The sequence below is a fragment of the Watersipora subatra genome, chromosome 4 (assembly GCF_963576615.1).
Source record: "Watersipora subatra chromosome 4, tzWatSuba1.1, whole genome shotgun sequence".
Classification (NCBI taxonomy): domain Eukaryota; kingdom Metazoa; phylum Bryozoa; class Gymnolaemata; order Cheilostomatida; family Watersiporidae; genus Watersipora; species Watersipora subatra.
Window position 1 is genome coordinate 50339367 of NC_088711.1, and position 19910 is coordinate 50359276.

At 35.3% G+C, this 19910-nt stretch overlaps 1 protein-coding gene and 1 pseudogene across 1 annotated transcript in view; one reads left to right on the plus strand and one right to left on the minus strand.

The window, feature by feature from the left end:
• The window catches only part of LOC137394328 (uncharacterized), a 481712-nt gene that overhangs the window by 110523 nt on the left and 351279 nt on the right, over positions 1-19910 (minus strand). The gene's annotated exons all lie outside the window — the stretch shown is intronic.
• Positions 1-19910, plus strand: part of LOC137393011 (dolichyl-diphosphooligosaccharide--protein glycosyltransferase subunit STT3A-like) — a 117785-nt pseudogene that overhangs the window by 92908 nt on the left and 4967 nt on the right.

The following is a 19910-nucleotide window of genomic DNA, read 5'->3' on the forward strand; positions in this document are numbered from 1 at the left end:
CAGTTACGCCGTCACCGGCCAATTGTTTGTCTTTTACCTAAAGCTTCAGCAGTCTCTCTATCAGCGGTCATGAAGATCGCTGCGTCGTTTAGAAACTATGGTTAGTCCTTTTGCAAACTAAATGCATTGAATATAATCTTCGTGTTTGATTATTGTGGATGTATTTCTGTCATATTGCTGAGCTAGCTCAATCACGCATACATATTTTGCATATTTTTCAATAATTTTCCGTTTAATATCAATTGTTATCATTCGCTTTTCCTTTGCATTATCTATCCTTTTACTGGCAAACTTTCGGTCTACGCACAGTACTTTTAATTCACATAATTCAGCACTGAAAATCGCGCACAAAAAACATGGTACAAAAGTATAATCTGAGCAGTTGAAAAATACAAAGCGATGCTGTTCTCATAAAACACCTCCGGCATACTTGGCAACTGACTCATGTGCTTGTATCTCAAACATGGCTCGTGTGTTAGTGCTAAAACTTGCTTAAAAGCTGGCTCGTATCTCAAGTTTCTCATATGTTAGGGCACTCATAAGTTGAAGTATTACTGTATATATGTTTTACATATGTTCAATAAAATATGCAGTCTCAGATGCACAAACTATGGAAAAATTGAGCAGATTTTAGTGCTAAGTCAATAGGAGTTAATAGATCAGCTGATTCGCTTTGCACATCACCATGACTTTGCATCATGCTAATTATAAGCCTCACTTGTTTTGATTATTCGCATATCTAGGGTTTACTATATCTATGGGTTTCAGTTACTCTCCCGAGTTATCAGTTGCATCTAAGTAGTGCATCGTCCATAACTATCACCACATTTCCAGGCTGGAGTTTCCACTTTTGCCCTCTTCGTAAATTCTGAGGATACTGTAATTTCCACTTATACCAGACTTGCTCAGTCAGATACTTTACGCGTTTCCATGGTTTGTGACTGTGGAGGTATGGCGAGGCAAAAGAGCCTGATGGTGGTGAAAGGTTTTTTACTTTTTATTGTCAACAGGTTGTTGAAAGTTAATTTTTGACCTACTGTAGTGGATATGACCAAATGTTGATTTTGCATACTCTGTATTCTTGTAGCTATACGACTGATTGAAAAGATGTTTGGTGTGCGTTTAAGAGCAACTCATTTTGCATGGACTACTTGACAGTCGTCACTCTCATAGCATCAGTCTTAATGCCAGCTTTGGTGGTCGCTTGTCTTTTGTTATCTGACAAGAATCGAAAAGTAGATGTTTCGGTTGTGTCTAGGCAGCTAGCTTTCTCTGTAGATGTATTACTTTGATTGGCCGATAGAACCTGTTGCGTGTCTTTGGCTATGTCTGCAACAGTAGAATATTCATGACTCCACAAATAACTGGCTGTATTGACAGTAGTTGGCGGTACAGGCAAGACTCTCTGGGGGCTCAATAAAGATGCTGTTGTGCCAACTTTTTGAGGTACATGTACATATTGTATTGTAACATGGTTGTCAGGTTCGTTTATGACACCACTTCATGAGTTGTTACTTGTTGACGGGTTTCTGTGATTACGGCACTGGGGCTGATATTAGTCGTTATGTCATTTGTTGAATTAACTAGATCAGTTGTTGCATTTACGCTTTGTCCTGACGACTTCAAACTTACTTCATAGTACCGAGGTCAGCTTCATTTGCTTCAGAAGTGGAACAATTATCTTCAACAAGACGGTCAATATCAGTCGTTGTTACCAAACTCGTGCCAGGTTTAGATATGATCCTGTCAGCACCTCTTGTAGTTTATAATAAATGGTCAGTTTTGATAATATGTTTCCCAATATTCGTGGCCTTTTCATATATAGGGTAGGTATTTGTAATAGCTTGTCCAGTAAACGCTCTCTTTTTCTGAAACCTGGTTAGTTGTCATGACAATTAAAGCAACATCAGATTTAAGGTAGTCCGTTCTTATATTTAATGTTTCTTCCGTTAAAGAGGTCACCATGCCAGCTTTCGTATCTTCAAATGTCTGACCGGTTGTCATGCTAGTCAAACAAAAACTTGCTAGAAGTTCTGTACGTCGTGTAGAATTTACGCTATAGGATGTGTACATTATAGGGGCGTCTACTGTAATAGGTTGTCTTGAGTAAAGTATTTCTACTGTTAACGGGTCAGATATGTTTCCTTTATAATATATTTATCTCCACACCTTATACGTTGTGTTTAGTTACCATAAAACCTCTAATTGAATGCCATAACACTTTATTTTTCAACCCTTCCTCAATGGTGGCAGTCAAATAGAGGTGACGTTCAAATAGAGTCTGACATTGTATTTTTCAAATGTCTCTTCAAAATTCTGAAGACAGATTTAGCTCTTTTACGGCCGAAGTGAATGCCACCTATATGTTGCCATCTCCTTCTGGTGAATCCATATTAACCATGTTAGATGCAATAAATCGGCTAACTTACCTCCGAATTATCCAATATCTCTTAAAATATGCATTGAAAAGCCAAAAATATCTCTACCAGTTAATCTACTGTATATTGTTTGCAATTAACCCGTGATGCTTTACAGCCTGTGTCCTGCTTCAAGATCGTAAATGGATTTAGATACAAACAGAAACAACAAAAGAACTAATTATTGTTAATGTAACCAAGTCATTATTAGCACGAGTTTGTGGACACATTTTTACTGGTCACTCGCTATTATGACTTCGCAAAGATCAAAAAATGTCAAGGTGGTGGCCAAATCAGCTGGCATTCAATTAAATGGTGGCGCTCTTTTTCAACTTTTCCCCTATGGTGGTAGTCAAATAATGAAATATGATGGTTGTTCAATTAAAGGTTTTACAGTAGCTATGAAGACACAATAGTCCTAACAGAAGCCTTGCTTATTGTTCACAATCATGTTATGCAATGATTATTAATAAGTTAGTAACACCCAACTACAATGTATATCCATGTACACAGATATAAGGAAGGTTAACATTAGGTTTATTGCAGAGTTAAGATAGGTGTTAATATCAATTATGAACTATATGCAAAATATTGTTTTATTGATGGGTTCACAGACCTAAAACTTGTCTTTATATTGAGTTTTAATGTTTCATTACGTAGCGAAGACTAGTGTTGTACTCATTCAACACAGCTACACTCTGAACACACAGCAAACATTCGGTTTTATTTGTAACTGTTGTTTAAAATTACTGACATCCGTTTATTAATAAAAGATTGTTATTTTCTGTCAGTCTAGCGTTTCTTGGGAACTTCCATAGTCGATTTTTTTTTAATATAAAAAAATGTAAATTCTTAATCTAATACTAACTGATAACCAAAGAAGAACTCTAACAGTCCCGTTGTGGCCAAGTCTTCAGCAGTCGTAGTGAAATTAAGTGTAACATTTATATTCGTGTCAGGGGAATGCGGTGTCTTATGCTAGTTACCACTCAGGTCTCGCACAGACAGTTAACTAAGAGCACGGAAATCGGCAACTGCCAGTAATGAGTCCTCGGCCATATGACATGGTGTGGTTGAATACTTATTGTAAGATGGTAAAAATACCTTCAGGGTCTATATACCCTGCTCATTGGCAGTTTGTTGCCCACGGGAAGAGTCTGGACCCTGCCCATGAGCAACCTATTGCCCAGGGGCAGGGGCAGTATGTTGCAGGGCAGGAGGCTGTACTTCAACTTTGCCTACAAGCGTTGGAGTGTTGGGGAGGGGTCAGTACTTCAACCTTACTTAAAAATTCACTCGTATGCTGAGAGAATTTTAGGCGAAGTTATTTATGTTTTGCTTCTTTAATGTTTTGAATGGTTGCCAATTATTTATGAAGCTTCGTTTAAAATGGTTGAAAACCTGCTATACTGTTTCTGGCTACTTTATTTATTCTGACAGTTGAGTACATTGTCAGATAGATAAGTATCTGGGTTCAGATCTAGCATCCTGGTATGGCTATGCTATAATCATGTTGTCTTGACAATGGCTTAGTCTTTGACAGATTTACTGATTTGGCTCATAAAAGTAATAGTAACGAGAACGATTTAGTTACTGTTTGTTATGTGATATTAGTTTTAACAGGAATACACTACTATAATCTCTTTTAATGACACGTCTTATATATATACTCGCCATAAAATGGCACAATAATAATAGTGGTCAAAAAGTCTTTGCACATTAATTTTCTTTAGCTACCCATGCTTGTTCATGTTTTCATTTTTGCTATGTTGAAACTAAAATCATTCCGGCTTTTACAGCATTTTACAGATCAATTTTGTTAACTAGTGGCAGAAAAAGTATAGATAACTGGCATTAATTTTTATAGATAAAAATTAAAGGCTTTTGAGGTAAAGTCTGCTGTGTTTCTATTGGTCTCCAGGTTTGATGGTCATATCAGTTGCTTTGTTCAAAGTTTGCACTATTTTAACATGGAATTTGGCATCAGAAACATCTGTGTTTTCCTAGTTCCCATTTTTCTTGAGCCTCACTCCCTTTATTAAACCTTCTCACCAAAGAGCTCAAAGTTTGTTGCAGTTTTTCTGCATGCATCTTTGAAGGCAATAATGGCTGGCTAGCTTGTTTAGATCATGAAGGTTAAATGTGTGTTCCTAAGCAACTAATACGTAGGTAAGGGTTGTACAGTTCTCAGCTGAATTGAAATGACAAAAAAGGAAACAATCATTTTGCTTTTATATACTGTTCACTTAGCAGGTCTTAGTTTGTATCCCATTTGTGTTACATCTCAACCTACTTGCACTGCCTGTCAATATTTCCTACAAAGATTAGAATTGGTAACTGATTTTAGTTTAAGTTTTAACTTGTTATATGACAGTTATAGCTGGTATGAGTTTATGCTAGTATCACATGACAATTATAATTTATATGTAGTTATTTTACAATAATTATACAGTTACTGTATGCATCACATAATCTTATACCTTGACCTTATTTTGTTACAAAACTGTTACAAATGGAAGTGAAATTTCTGGTCTAACATCTCGCGCAAAAATTAAACAGATTGGTTTGCGTTGTTGCTTAGAAACAGCGATTGTAAACAGAGTCGTGCCAATGCCGGTTTTGCGACCACTAGGGTATCTGACACACCCTACTTAATGCCGCAAATGTGGCCGTTAGGGTTCAATAGGTTAAGCACAGAGATTAAGTAGCTGTGCAGTTGTTCAGAAATATTTAAAGGACCAATTCCATATATTCTGGACACTACATTTGATGAACATATGTCATGGTAGATTTTTGTTAGAACAACACAGAACTGATTTGCTGCTTATTATAGGTAGCCAATGATGATGTTTAGCTCCCACTAATATTGCATGGCTGTGGAGTTGTCCATTTAGCAAAAAAGTTTAAAAAAGTACCCCTTCTGGACACTACTCGATAGAATTGGGAAATTTGTTTCCGATTTTCAATGTCAGAATTTATCAAATCGCCCAGGTTAGCCAAAATTAAACTTGGTTTACATTGGAGTAGCACAAACCATCTTCACAATTATGTATATCTCGACCGGTTTTAACCAATTCTAGACCGAGTACTTGCAAAAAATGAACACACCATACCTTCTGGACACTACATTCTGGACACTACAACTTTGTCCACTATGTATTGTCTATAGAAATTGACTTTTCACAGAACTTTATTAGCTGTCTTTATTACCAGGAATTTACAAAATTTATTTACAGCATAATATAAGTGGACAAAAAAATATTCGAATTTTATTATGACTAATAAAAATGTAAGTTTATGATAAAATTATTTTTTATAGCAGCAAGACCAAAAAAACGTACTTAATTTAAAGTCCTTTTTTTGTATTGCTTGCTAACAACTTGGGAGTTTTCAAGTTCGTAAGATAGAAGCGAAGCATCATTAGGGCTTATAATTGGCACCACAGCCAAAATAAAATTGGCATGAACGAGTTGAGGCTTGTCCTTGGCAGGCATTTGTAGGTTCCATTTGATGTGGCAGTCATGAAATTAACATGTATCTCATTTTGATCACTGTTGATTTTCTCGATTGATCCTATATATGCTCCACATTCATAAGCTACAACAAATGTGACATCAACAGGCTGGTTTGATGATGCAGCCGCATTGAAAAATTCAACGGCATTCCTCGCTTCAACTTTACCAGCTTTCACACGTGTCCATACATATATTTTCACACACTCACCCACCCCATCAACCGCCCCTTTGCCATGGCTGGTAGCAAAGTAGTTCCACTCAAGTAAAGCATCGAGTGTCTTTTGTACATGATACAGTTTAGAAAAAATATAGTTTTACTGGAACAACAATAATAATAATTGAAGGGATTACTAGTTTCGGCTATCATGAGTAGAAAGCGATTTGTTTGATGTTTCCCCTAAAAGTTTCCTAGACTGTTCTGTCTCTCCCTCAACAAATAAGCTCTTCACCACTCAATGATCAGAGTAAATGTTGAGTGCAACTATCTATATATAAATATTTCTCAAAGTATGTGTGTGGATATCTGTGTGTCATTCCGGCTATAGATATAGCTTTAGCGCATGCAGATTATTTTACAGATGCAGCCACACTTCACGACGCCCCTGTTAAGAAATATTTTTTGTGAGGTTCAATTACTACATTCTTTCGGTGCGGACAAGTATACTGTATTTGTGAGAAGAGCTTCGAAATTCTCTCACATTTTGGTCAGACAACGTACGATATCTCATTTTTACATTTGTACTAGTATCGAGAGATAATAGTATTCAAAGTTTTGATGGCTATCTTCTGGTGTAATGGTAACCTTTTTCAAACACACACACACTTCTATGCAAGAATTTCAATTACAAAAACGAATATTTTGTGTAAGTTTTATGTATGTACCTCCCAAGTTAGAAAACAGATAATCACTTATGTTTATGGCATTATAGCCAATTCAGATTTTCATGATTACACAGATAATTAAAGTAGCAGCACTGTCTCTGACAGCGGTAAAAGTAATAGTTTTGTAAGAGGAAGGAATGTTGTAGAGGATCGTTTTAGCTTCGTAGTGATCATAGCTTCACATCGCTTTATCAATACACAAAGTATAGATACATTGAATTTATTGCATGGCAGCATTTTTTTAACATATTGGAGTTCTAAATAAAATATGTAACAAAACTGTTTTAGATGGTTTGAAATTAAAAAAATATTGTTTGCATATATCATGAAGCAATATCCGCATTTTTCAGTAAAATGGATGGCCGTCGGCCGATAGCTAAATTTGTACATGGATGTTATACAAGAATTGTTATTATTAATTCAACATATTCATGATTTTTATTTTGTTTTCCCAGCTCGTAATAATTGTATCATTAACGGATCATCCTTTATTGTAATCATAGCAAAACCCACTTAATTTAGCTATACTTGCTAATTATTTCACATTTATATCTAAACCCTTTTATAGTTGTTTTGTTTTTTGTAATTTATTTGACCTGCACTAAACCTTTTCCTCATGATATGAATTTTGAAAGTTACGGTTTGACAAAATTAGAAAACCTTTACAGTTGTTTTTATTTTCTATTAAATTATTTCAACTACACAAAACACTTTTCTCATGATATATAGTTTGAAAGTTAGAATGGCACGTGTTGTTATATGTTGAATAAAAATCAATTTTTCTCGGTAAAGGCTTCTTTATTTAGGTCGTTTTGTTTTTCTCTTGATTCATTTGAACTGCAGAAAAAATAGTTTCTCATTAAATGAAGTTTAAAAGTTAGAATGGTAAATATTGTATACGGTATGTTAAATACAAATAAATTTTCTTACCAAAGACTTTTTTATTACCCAGGCAACGCCGGGTAGCACAGCTAGTTCTTCTATATGTCTAGGACCTTATAACAATGCTCCGAATACACTTGTAAAGTATTAATAACAATTTGAAGCTACAGCTTTCTCACTTCTGGACACTACAGTTTCTTCTGGACACTACAATATTTTGGACACTACCAAAATGAATACCACTTTTTTAAACTGCTGAATTACTGTGAAACAAAAGTTTTGCTATTAAAATTTTTTTATAGAGGGTACTAACAGAGGATTTGAAAAAATTTTTTTTGAATAGTGTATGCGAGAAATATCAAAACTTTTAAAGGTTTTCCCTTCTGGACACTACACGGGTTCATGTTTTTCTTGTGTTTATAATTTCAAGGATTAAAACTCAGAATGAGATTTTTTTCTATTTTATGTGATTGCTGATAATGTTAGCATGCATTATATTTCATAGTGTCTTTGAGAACAATTGTATAGTTACACAACATGACCATAAGGGATATCAATATTTTTTAGATTTTAGCTCTTTTCCTGAGACACCGTCTTTGATACCCTATATATATTTATGTGGCAACATGAGGTTTTAAGAAATAATAGCAACATGGCCTGCATACTTTTAGCTTCATTTTGATACCCATATTGTTGGTGTACCTTGAATTTTAAAAATCTTCACTGAGGTTGACGTTCATACGGAATTGGCCAAAGGCTATAAATGAGTGCTGGATGTCACGAGTTGTAGTCTCATCTAATGCTCTATTTTATCCTAACATCAAACTTTGGAGACGATAGACAGACGGTCAGACAAAAACTGCTATTATTATGTATAGTAAATATATATTTTTGTTTTACTTCATCATCCTTAACATTAATTATTAGTTAACTTTATTAATTATTACTACTTTAATTATTTATGCTATTATATTACTTTACTTCTAGTATCCTTCCTGTCATGCTCATATTGTTATACTAAGTTAGCCATTTATTATGAGACATTTTATTTAGCCGATTTATTATAGTTCGCCAACTTTTAAAGTCAGGAAGTATTTTCTTGAGATGATTCAGCTGAGTCATCTTATCTCTTACTGGATTTTTCTAAAGGTCAAAATCACTGTTAGTTTGAGACAATCGGGTTAACATTGTTTATAGGTTTTGCAGTGACTGCTGCTATTTGCAAGTTCATTGAGAGCTCAATAGGATTGTTCATGTCACAATTTGTATGACTGAGTCTCACACTTTTCTTTTCATGTCCGAGTTTTGCACTGGTTGTCTCTGATACATTATAGCACTTAGTATGTCCAAGTTTTGTACTACTTGCCTTGTATATAATGCATATCAGTTCTTCGTTGTCAGGTGTCATCTTGGAGGGGCTACGCACTTCCCATCAACCTTATCCCTCTTCACTTGTTGGCACTTATGGTTACCAGAAGGTTCTCTCACAGGATATATGTAGCCTACAAAGCAGTAAGTACTATGAGATACACTAGCGTTTATGAGACCCAATCTTGTCTATGAGATATACCTACGTCTTTGGGATATGCTTGTCTCTATGAGATACGCCCGCCTTCATTACGTCTTTTATACTATCATTTAAAAAAAATAAAATTTTAGTTAAAAATGTATCTAAAGAAGGTTGCCTATTTGCTTCTGTTAATGGGAATTGTAAAATGTGAGGGACCTAGGCTAAGTCATCAAATGAATAAGTATTGTGTGCGTTTCCTTTAATTACATTAGTACACTAGTTCATTATCTGGTTGTAGTACATCCTTGGTAGCCTGTGTTCGAGCTGTTATTCACAATCAATGTAATATCAATTAGACAGGTAGTCTGCACCCTTTGTTCAATTGTTCAGACATGTTTAAAGTTGTATTTTCCATTTATCATTAGGTATCAAAGCAAGCAAGTTAAGGATACGGTATGCATGTTTGACCCAGAGATATATCTCCCCTTGATTTTGTTGTGGTTCAAAGAAAGCCAATGCAATGGCATCAATTTGGATTACTAAAATTTCTGAGCCATGTTATTTATAAATCAAGCTTGTCGCTTCTGTGTCTACTAGTGTAATGGCCGTGTGATAGCTTTATGTTATGTTGTTGAGCGTCATCCTAGAGTTGTTGGTATTTTTGTTACAGGTTTATTGTCTTGGTACCCTCTTGTTTATCTCCTTTGTTAGATTCTAACCAGTACAGTCGAGTGAACAAATTGCTGTAAGTACCTACTCGTCGTTGTGGAAAAGGGGAGATGTAAGGCTACACAATATGTAAACAAAGGTTGACAATTTGAAATCTAAATTTGTATACACGAGCAAGCCTTTTTACCCTATACCGTGTTACCAAACTCAACTTGCCTGTAAAAGTACTTGAGGTAGCACAATTCTTTGTGGACTGAATATAATATTGGAGCTCCGAATCTGTTATAACCAAGTGAAAGAAATAGAAGTAGTATATTGCAAAGAGTAAAACTCAATAAAAAAGAGAAGTAAAATATTGCAAATAGTGTGAGGAAAACTGGTGTGTTTCCTTCACTGCTGCACAAGGAAACAAACCACTGAGTGCAAAGCAATAGAAATATATATATATTTGACAATATATATATATATATATTGCTGCAGAAGATTAGATGATCTTAGAAAGAGATGATCTTTTAATATGCCTCTCTCCAGGTGATAAGATATCCAATTGACTAAGCGGGATTTTTCGTTTCTTGGGGGTTGGAAGTGTCATTACTATTTCGACAAAGTTTCAAAAACTAAGTTTAATTGACTCGAAACTTCAGTATTACAAGATCAAAGGTATACTGCACAAAGCAGCAAAAGTTTCATAAACCAAAAGTGTGGAAGTACAAAAAGAACTAACGTTCTGTCAGCAGCCGCTCTTTAGTTCTCAGTCAGCTAAAAGTGCCTTCGGAAGTTTTGCTATGCCTCAAGAACGAATAGTCTAGTGGACTTGAAGCTATGAATTTATATTGACATTGTATACACACAAAACAATTGTATACGAACAGACAAAATTTTTTAATCCTATATATACCTGAAGTACAGAAAAACACAGCGGAACTATGAATCCAAGGTGAATCAGATAGGTAAACATTTCCCTGAACTATCTGGAGCGCATGTGTAAAAGTGTTAAACTTGAATTGTTTTAAGCATTCAGAAGTTGTCTTATCATGAGCTAGAATATGATAGCATAAGATATGATATAGTGAAACTAGTTGACTTTGAAAGTGGGTGAAGTTTGCTGCATAAAATTATTCATTAACCCTTTCACTGCCGTATGCACATTTATGCGAAATCTATGGTTGACTGTCGTGTGCGAATTTCCTGACAATTGCATAGTAACCTAATTTTATTATTCGTTGACAACATAGCCAACGACCTTTAGTACCTTTACGGTATTGACAGAATTGTTCGGAAATGTCTCTTTATAAAGTTAGCCTAAGTTTGCGAAGCAATTTTGAATCTTTGTTTAGGATTTTCCAACTCAAAAATGCACATTTTTTATTTTTAATGTTCAAAATATTTATTGTTACTTGGCTCCCTCAAGTACCTCCCAAGTCAGAAAATTAAAAAGCTTATGTTGATGGCATTATGGCCGATTCCGATTTTAGTGATTACACAAATAATGAAAGCAATAGCTCTGATGACGATGAAATTAATATTAGTGTTGCAACAAGATGTCATTTTCAAAATTATAGTTTCACATAGCTTTAGCAAGATATATAATATAGCCACAAAATTATAGCTTCACATACATGTAGCTTTAGCAAGCTATGTAGTATAGCTATATTGACAATTTTTGCATAGTGATGTTTGTAAACATTTAAAACAGTTAACAATATAAAATATACTTGTAACAATTTTTTCTTAAACGATGTTTAAAATTGAAAAATTATGAGTATGTATCATGCTCCAAAATCAGCAATTTTCAGTAAAATGGCTGGCAATGGGCCAAAAGCTAAATTTCTACATGAATGGCAGTAAAAGGGTTAAGATCAGGTTTGCTATACAAAAATTAGTAATTGGTATCCTAAAGGTTGGCTTTCAACAATTTACATTACAGTTATTTGATATCAAAAGGTTCACAATGTCTTACTCTGCTGTGTGGTAGGTTCAAAATATGTGGAAATGTGATTACAAGCTCCTAAAAGCACAAAAACGAACAGTTAAAAAACGACTGTAGGTTGGAATCCCTTATTTTGATGACGTACTCAACTCGACGTGGTTATTGTTTTGACACACGGTGTTATCACCCGAAATGAAAAGCCAATTAAAGGCACAATATAAAGCGTCTCTGAGCACTGGTTTAGGACTAACACTTTGGGTTCTACCAAAAAGCCATCTTCAAATATACATGTAGATGCTCGCTACTTAACAGTTTCTTCTCAGCCTTGTATAATCATCTAGTCATAATCTTATCATGTGACCCATATTTCCCACAAAATGGGTCAAGCAATTTTTACAATGTGCATTGTTTGATCGGCACAGGTGACCAACAGGCTCCTCATGTTTATCAAAGGATGGTATGCCCCTTCCAGCTAAGAGTAAAAAATTAAACTGATTTTTAGGCCAGGTTTTGAGATATCAGTGCTCAAAGTGACAGCATTACGATGATAACGAAATAGATGCCTAAAAACAATAGACATGGTTTTATTGAATGCGTGAAGTTTATTCGTGAAAGTATTTTGACGAATGAGGTCGCATGAAGGTGTTAACAGAAGCACATCGTGTTCAACTACGTCATATTTGAGCTGTTTTGAGAGGGGTTCCAACCTACGGCTGTTTTCGTGATGGCTGTGATTAACTGTTTGTTTTTCATCTTCTACGAGCTTGTAATCACATTTCCACATACAGTGCACCCCCGAGATACAATGTTAACTCGTTCCAGGGTTGGCATCGTATGGTGAAAAATTTGTATATCGGGGTATAGAGACCATTGTAATTAAACAATGCAAACACTCCCTGGTAAAAATCGTCCATTTTTTTTATAAAAATGTGTACATATTGACAATTAGCAACAAAATAGTATGTTAACTTTAGTAATTATAGTTACCTACAGTGACTGTATTGTATTTAGTGTATTTTAATGGTTATGATCTGCAATATAACGCAAGATTATAATGTGTGTTCCAAATGCAGTACGTATGGTAAGGAGTTCTTGCCTTCAAAAGGTACGCATAACATAAACTTTGAATTCACTTCAAGTAAGTTTAGCTTGCTAAACCTACACTTAAAACTAAGTTTTAGTATGTATCAACTTTTTATCACGAAATTTTATCCTTCAGCAGTTCATATCTTCACTTTCACTATAAACTTTAGCCTATCTATTTGAAACCTTTTTCAACCTAAATCAATAAGGCCGAGTGATGCAGTTATAGAAAGCGGCCCCTCGCACACTTGACCATTTAATGGCTACCGAAAAGAAAAATAAAATTTTATTTTCTATACAGGACGTACATACCTTTGGAGTAACGTGGCTTTAGCTGTTACATGTAGCGAGTAAAGCAGAGATGAGGCAAAAGCGTATCAATGCTAATTATGGTGCTGTACACTTGAAAATAAATTTAAAACGTAATGAATTGGAATTTTTTAGTGGGCTAAAAGAAGTTGTCCATTCCTGTCCAATTATTCTATCTTTTCTACGAAAAAATTGATGGTGCAATGCAGAAAATTGCTAGCGCTTGTAAAAGGATCCAGAGAATGTGGTACAGTAGTTTGTCTTGTATGAAATGTGCACAAGAATCAATGTAACCATACATACAAAGTTTGTACGTATTTATACCCTAGGGGGGACAGGGCTTTAGCAAGTTTCAGAAAGTAATGTGGATGCTTCAACTATCCTGAGTAGCTAGTTATATGAGTTACATACATTCATACGATGAATTGTATTCACGTAGAAGATAACAAGCCCATATGCAAAGACATGGTTAAACAAGAGAATAAAACATAAAACCAAAAGGAAACAAATAAAATGACTAAAATATGAAAAACATGCCACACAAGAGATAAATAATATATATTATACATGCATTGTTTTAATGTACCAGTCCGCATCAGTAAATTAAACACTTAAAATATTTCTGCGAATGTGGGGTTTTCCGTATCTTCTACATTCTTGCCTTTACTAAATGGTTGCTCCTTTTAAATGCTGATCGCGTGCATGACCTAGCTCATTCAAATCTTCAGTCGGAAGCTCTTTCTTGTGCTTGCTTTAATGGAGTTCTTGTTTTAATAATAATTGCAAATGCTGATTGGTTGCGATCATATTCCTTGACAATGTTAATAATACGGGTCCCTTCTTATTTACGACATCCAACTTTGTTGACATAGAAATCAATTTTCCTTCGTTTTGTAACGTTTGGATCGGTCTCAGATTCCATAGATAACGAATTAAATGTAGATACTTGTAGTTATATACGTATGCTGACTTAAAAGTTTATAGCAAAAGCTATAATAACGCTACAAATGAATATTTGCTCTCGCTTGAGCATTTTACACGAAATTTTCCACACGAATATGAGAGAAGTCAATCATCGTGTCTCTTCTAAACGTTCTAAGAATGTTTTCGGCAAACTATATTTCGGTGTCTTTTTTTATTTCGACGTGTGTTATGAGCACACCGACGGCCAAATTTTAACTCGGGCGAAACTTTTCTCAAATTCGTATGGTGAAATAAAATTCGTATAGCGAGGTGAAGATATCACAATGTTTGACTTCGTAAGGTGAAAAAATCGTATATCAGGGTAATCGTATCTCGAGAGTGCACTGTATTTTGAACCTACAACATAGCAGAGTAAAACATGGTGAACCTTTTGATACCAAATAACTAATGTATACTTTTTTGCAAGTCAACCTTTAAGATACATCTTGTTAGTCTAGTTTTTAATTTATCTATAAACTAGCTGGGCTAGCCGTTGTTGTATGCATATTAAAATCAGCTTATAAACAATGAGAGTTGCCTGTCACTCGCTATCAGCTTGGCACATTGCCAATGTACAATTTGAGCAAGCTGACCAATAAGAAGTACCCCTCTCCGTGACTTACGGCCACGATTTTTCGTCATGATCAAAAGCAGTAGCCCGTTTGCTCCCATATACCGACATATATCGCCTATCGATTCCATCAAGCTTGTGTGGCTAAATTGGTAGGGCGTTGGACTGACAAATTGGAAGTTCCGAGATCAAATCTTTGGTGATGTGGATTCTTTATTCCAAGATTTTAATAGCTATAGCTGGACACATTCAATGACGACAAAGTTTGAGAAATATACATATAGACTAGCTGTAGAACCCAATGTAGCCCGGGTAATATAAAGTTTTTGAAAATAAGATTTATTTGTACAACAAAATTTGCCATTCTAAATTTCAAACTAAATATCTTTCGAAAAGTGTTTTGTGTATTCGATATAAATTAAAAGAGAAAATAAAAACAATTGCAAAGGTCTTCAAACTTTGTCAAACAACTTTTAAATTTCATCTCTTGAGCAAAAACTTTTGTGAAGGTAAAATAAATTTAAAATATAAAACTTCTATAAAAGGGTTTAAATGTAAATGCAAAATAATTAGCAAGTAGTAGCTAACTTAAGTCTGTTTTGCTACAATTACAATAAGAGATGATTTGGTCATGATACAATTAATACGAACTGAGAAAACTAAATAAATGTTCGGAATATTTTGAATTCATAATAGCAATTCTTGCATAGAAGTGTGTGCTTAAAAAGTTACTGCTCCACAAGCAACTATCAAAACTCTGAATATGACGATACTGCTACTTCTCAATACTGGTAAAAATGTAAAAATAAGATAATGTACTGTCTTTGTCTGACGGAACGATGAGATAATGTAGAGGCCATTCCTACTTGGAATAATACAATTGTCCACATGAAAAGTATTGACCTTCACCGTGATTGAGCAATTAAACCTTACGAAAAGTCCGAAATAGAAGTTGACGAAAACGCAAAAAAGCATCGTGTTTCATAGAGTTAATAGAGTTTAATCACCAAGTTTTAATTTTGAGAAAATCTATTGTTGATATCGTTTACCGAAAACAAATTAACCCTAATACGACGAGAATGAAAAAGCATCGCGTATCATAGAGGTAAAAGAGTTCATAGAGTTAAATTTAGTGCGCCGTTTTTATATGAAAACAAATAAAGGATGCATCTGTTATGTAGTATGTGCCATTTATTGCAAGAGTGTTCAGGGCCTCGTAGTTACATTTAGATAATAGGATTGCAAAACTGTAATTGCAATCTTTGGGAGTTGAAATCCAGCATAATGTGAAATTTTAATTCCAAGATTTAAATAGCTACAGCTGGACATACTTGAAAACAAATGACAGACAACTTTGAAAAGTATGTATATAAATATATTTCTCAAAGTTGGTCGTGTGTATCTGTGCATGCCCAGCTATAGCTATTATAATCTTGGAATAAAGAATCTGTATCACAAATGATGTGACCTCGGAACCACCTATTCGCTAGTCTGACACCTTACTAACCAAGCCACATGAGTTTGATAGATTCGCTAGGCAATATATGCTGTTATATAGAAGCAATTACTCTACCGTTCTCCATTACGACGCAACATGATGACGCAACGGCATGGATAGCGGTGGCGTAATTTTATGCTTAATTGTGAGAGCAAATAGTAAGCTCTTATTAGTAAGCTTACTCAAATTAGTCATTGGCACTGGGCCAGGCTAATAGCAAGTGGCAGGGAATAGCAAATAACAATTACTTCTCATTGTTTATAAGCTGATTTTTAATACCCGGGCAACGCCAAGCATCTAGCTAGCAATTGCAAATGTTGTTATATGTTAAATACCAATAAGTTTTCTGTCCAAAGACTTTTTTAGTCCCCGGACAACGCCGAGTAGTACAGCTTTTTAGCATACATATGCCTTATTGAGGAGTAAACAGTATCCAACTTTGATGAATTGTTGTGATGTCGGAGTTGTCCTCTTATTAAAACACTGCAGTTGTACTATACCTTATCCTAATACTGTTTACAAACTACAATGAGATTGGAACATTTCCATGGTCACATTATATTCACAGTAACACAGAAGCACAGAAATTCATCTTTTTAATAAGTAATCACGTTCTTATCACTTCCTTAATAGGCATTCGGCGTGTTTGGATTCTGTCAGATTTACGAGTTCGTCGACTATGTACGAACCCATATAACATATGACCAGTTCACCCTTCTGCTCAGAACCATAGTGACTGTTGTTGGAGGAACAGCGTTGGTCATAGGGGACTGCTCACTGCTACAGGTATTGTTTGTTATAAAATGTAATTGTAGAAGTTTAAATCTGTCACACCGTCTCTCACTAGTTTGTTTGTACATATGTAAAACTCTGTTTATGGGTTGTCTTCTTATGCAGACTTCAATATTGACTAGAATAACTCATGTGCATCATAAAATTTTTATTTTTCTCTACAAAAAGACATTAGTTTAATGAAGTTAATGTCTTGTTATATAAAAATTGTCTTTTTCATCTGTCTTATGTAGAAAGAATTTTGCTGCTTGAAAATAAACCAACTTGATGAGTTAATGTAAACTTCGAGTGAAATGAAGGCTAAATGTGGTCTTCACAGTAGATACATAGCAAACATATAGTATTGTTATATCGACATAATATTTAAATATAGTTGTGATATATACATTTCTATTTAGTTGTTCTTTTCCTAGTTGGTTTAAGCAAAAAGTAAAAGTAAACACTCATGTCTGTATTCATACTGGAGTATCTGACCTGTGAGCAGGAGGTTATAGCTCCATAACCAGAGAAGGTAACTGGTGTTGACAGGAATAGTATCAAGTCTAAAACTGCTCTTCATAACTGAGCATGTCCAGTCATCAAAGTTAACATTCCATTGGCCTCAGACGTTTTCAGCAACGATCACTGAGACATTGTTTGCACAAAAATGTTTTAAAAAAACATACATAGCTTCTGCTAGCAGTAATTTAAGAATATGTCGTGCTTAATTTTTTTAGTATTGCTCACACAGACATCTGGTAATTGTTTAGGTAAAATCTTTCCTTGGACCGGCAGGTTCTACTCACTGCTTGACCCATATTATGCCAAGAACCGCATTCCCATCATAGCTTCAGTTTCTGAGCATCAGCCTGCAGCGTGGAGCTCATTCTATTTTGACTTACAAATGCTCGTTTTTATGTTTCCAGGTAAGAAAATTTTATGTAGAACATTTTTGCATCTTTTGAATTTGGATGTTTTATAGCTGTTATGTTATATTGGTGATCCGAGCCTACAAACCAAAAACTACCGGTATAATGTAAGGACCACGTTATGGTTGTCGGGTACAGATAAGGTCAAGGTAGCTTAAGGGGAGATCACGCCTTTCAAAATGAGTTTTATATTTAACCTGACCTGACCATGAATTGAAAATGTTAATGAGTAGTAAAGTACTTTCCATAACTTTGGACCACCTGTTTTTGTAGTTGGTGCCTGACCTTATAAAGTTATTTCCTTTGGTAGCCAGAATATACTTCTGCTTCAGCAGGCTCACGGATGCCAGCATTTTTATTATTATGTACGGCCTTACAAGTATTTATTTTGCGGTGAGATTCTTAGCTGTCATTATGACTTCGTTTCTTACTGTTTTGCTTGATATTCTGTTTGCTCTATGTTTTTTGAGTGATTTATTTATTTTACCAATAATATTTTCAGCAGAACTATGATTGCTGTTTGTATTTGCCATTCTAGGGAGTAATGGTGCGTCCTATGTTGGTCTTGGCTCCTGTTATGTGCATCCTGGCTGGCATCAGGGTCTCCACCACCCTCTCATTGTACATGAAAAATATGAATCCAATCTTTGGGTCGAAGAAATCTGAACCATCCAGTAAAAAGACATCTAAAAAGACGGTTGGAGAACTTAACTACCCATTTAAAAATGAGATGGGTCAACGAAGGGTTCTCAGTAGAATGTATACATGCAATACTTTTAAAATGTTGATGTACGACTATATCATGCCTACAGATCTGCAAGTTTTAGTTACCAAGGAAACTAGATGTGACTTCAAAAAGTGGTGCTTTTTGAAAACATCGTTAGCGAGAAGAAAATTACTTAGAAAATGGTGCTTGGCTAAACTGATTAATTCAACATTTTCTATGAGCATTGTTTCTATGAGCATTGTTTCAATGGCTTGTACTTATTGAGGAGTTGTTTCCTTTTGAAGGTGGCCACTGCTGTAGTCTTCACCATGACCCTTTTCCTCATCACCTATGTTTTTCACTGCACCTGGGTCACTTCAGAGGCTAGCCTGTCTTGACAAACTGTTGTTTTTGCGGAGTTGTTCCCCCGTCTGCGGGCGAGCAACACAACAGCTTGTCACAAGACGTACTGCACCTGATGCATCAGCTGCACTTATAGGTAGTTGTTCTCGTCCTTCTATGCGGCCTTGTTGCGATGTTATGTTGGTCGCTCCATTGGTAATCATAACAAATTTTGCGCAAAAAATTATGTAGAAAAAATAAGATTATAACGTTTAACCAGCGACCAATCTCTGGGGTAAACTTTAGTAGAACTTGAGAACTTAGACAACAACAACAGCGACTAAGCATGTCGTTATTTGTGCGCTCAGTCAGTTTTAATTCTGTTTTTGTATCAGTCAGTTTTATTTGTTCTTATAGATTTTATTTTCAATATATTTTATTCCTAAATTCTACTAACCTTTACAACAGAGACTGGTATTTGGTTGAACGTTGTAATCTTATTTTTTTCTGCATAAACTTTTACGCGAAATCCGTTAAGACTACCAATGGAGCGACCGACAACATCGCAGCCAAGCCTCATAGACGGAAGAGAATAACTCCCTATAAGTGCACCTGATGCATCAGGTGCAGTACGTCTTGTGACAAGCTGTTGTGTTGCTCGCCCGCGGACGGGGGAACAACTCCATAAAAACAACAGTTTGTCAAGTCAGGCTATTCAGAGGCCTACTCCAGTCCTTCCATCGTTCTCTCCGCCGAGTCAGGCGATGGTGGTCGTGTTATATTTGATGACTTCAGGGAAGCTTACTACTGGCTGAGGCACAACTCTCCAGAGTAACAAGGCTGTTCTTCACTGTAGTATTTAGTTATACCGTTAAACGCCAATGTTCATTCGCGTCCTGCTAACTCTTGCTAAATAACATTGTAGTTAAAGTG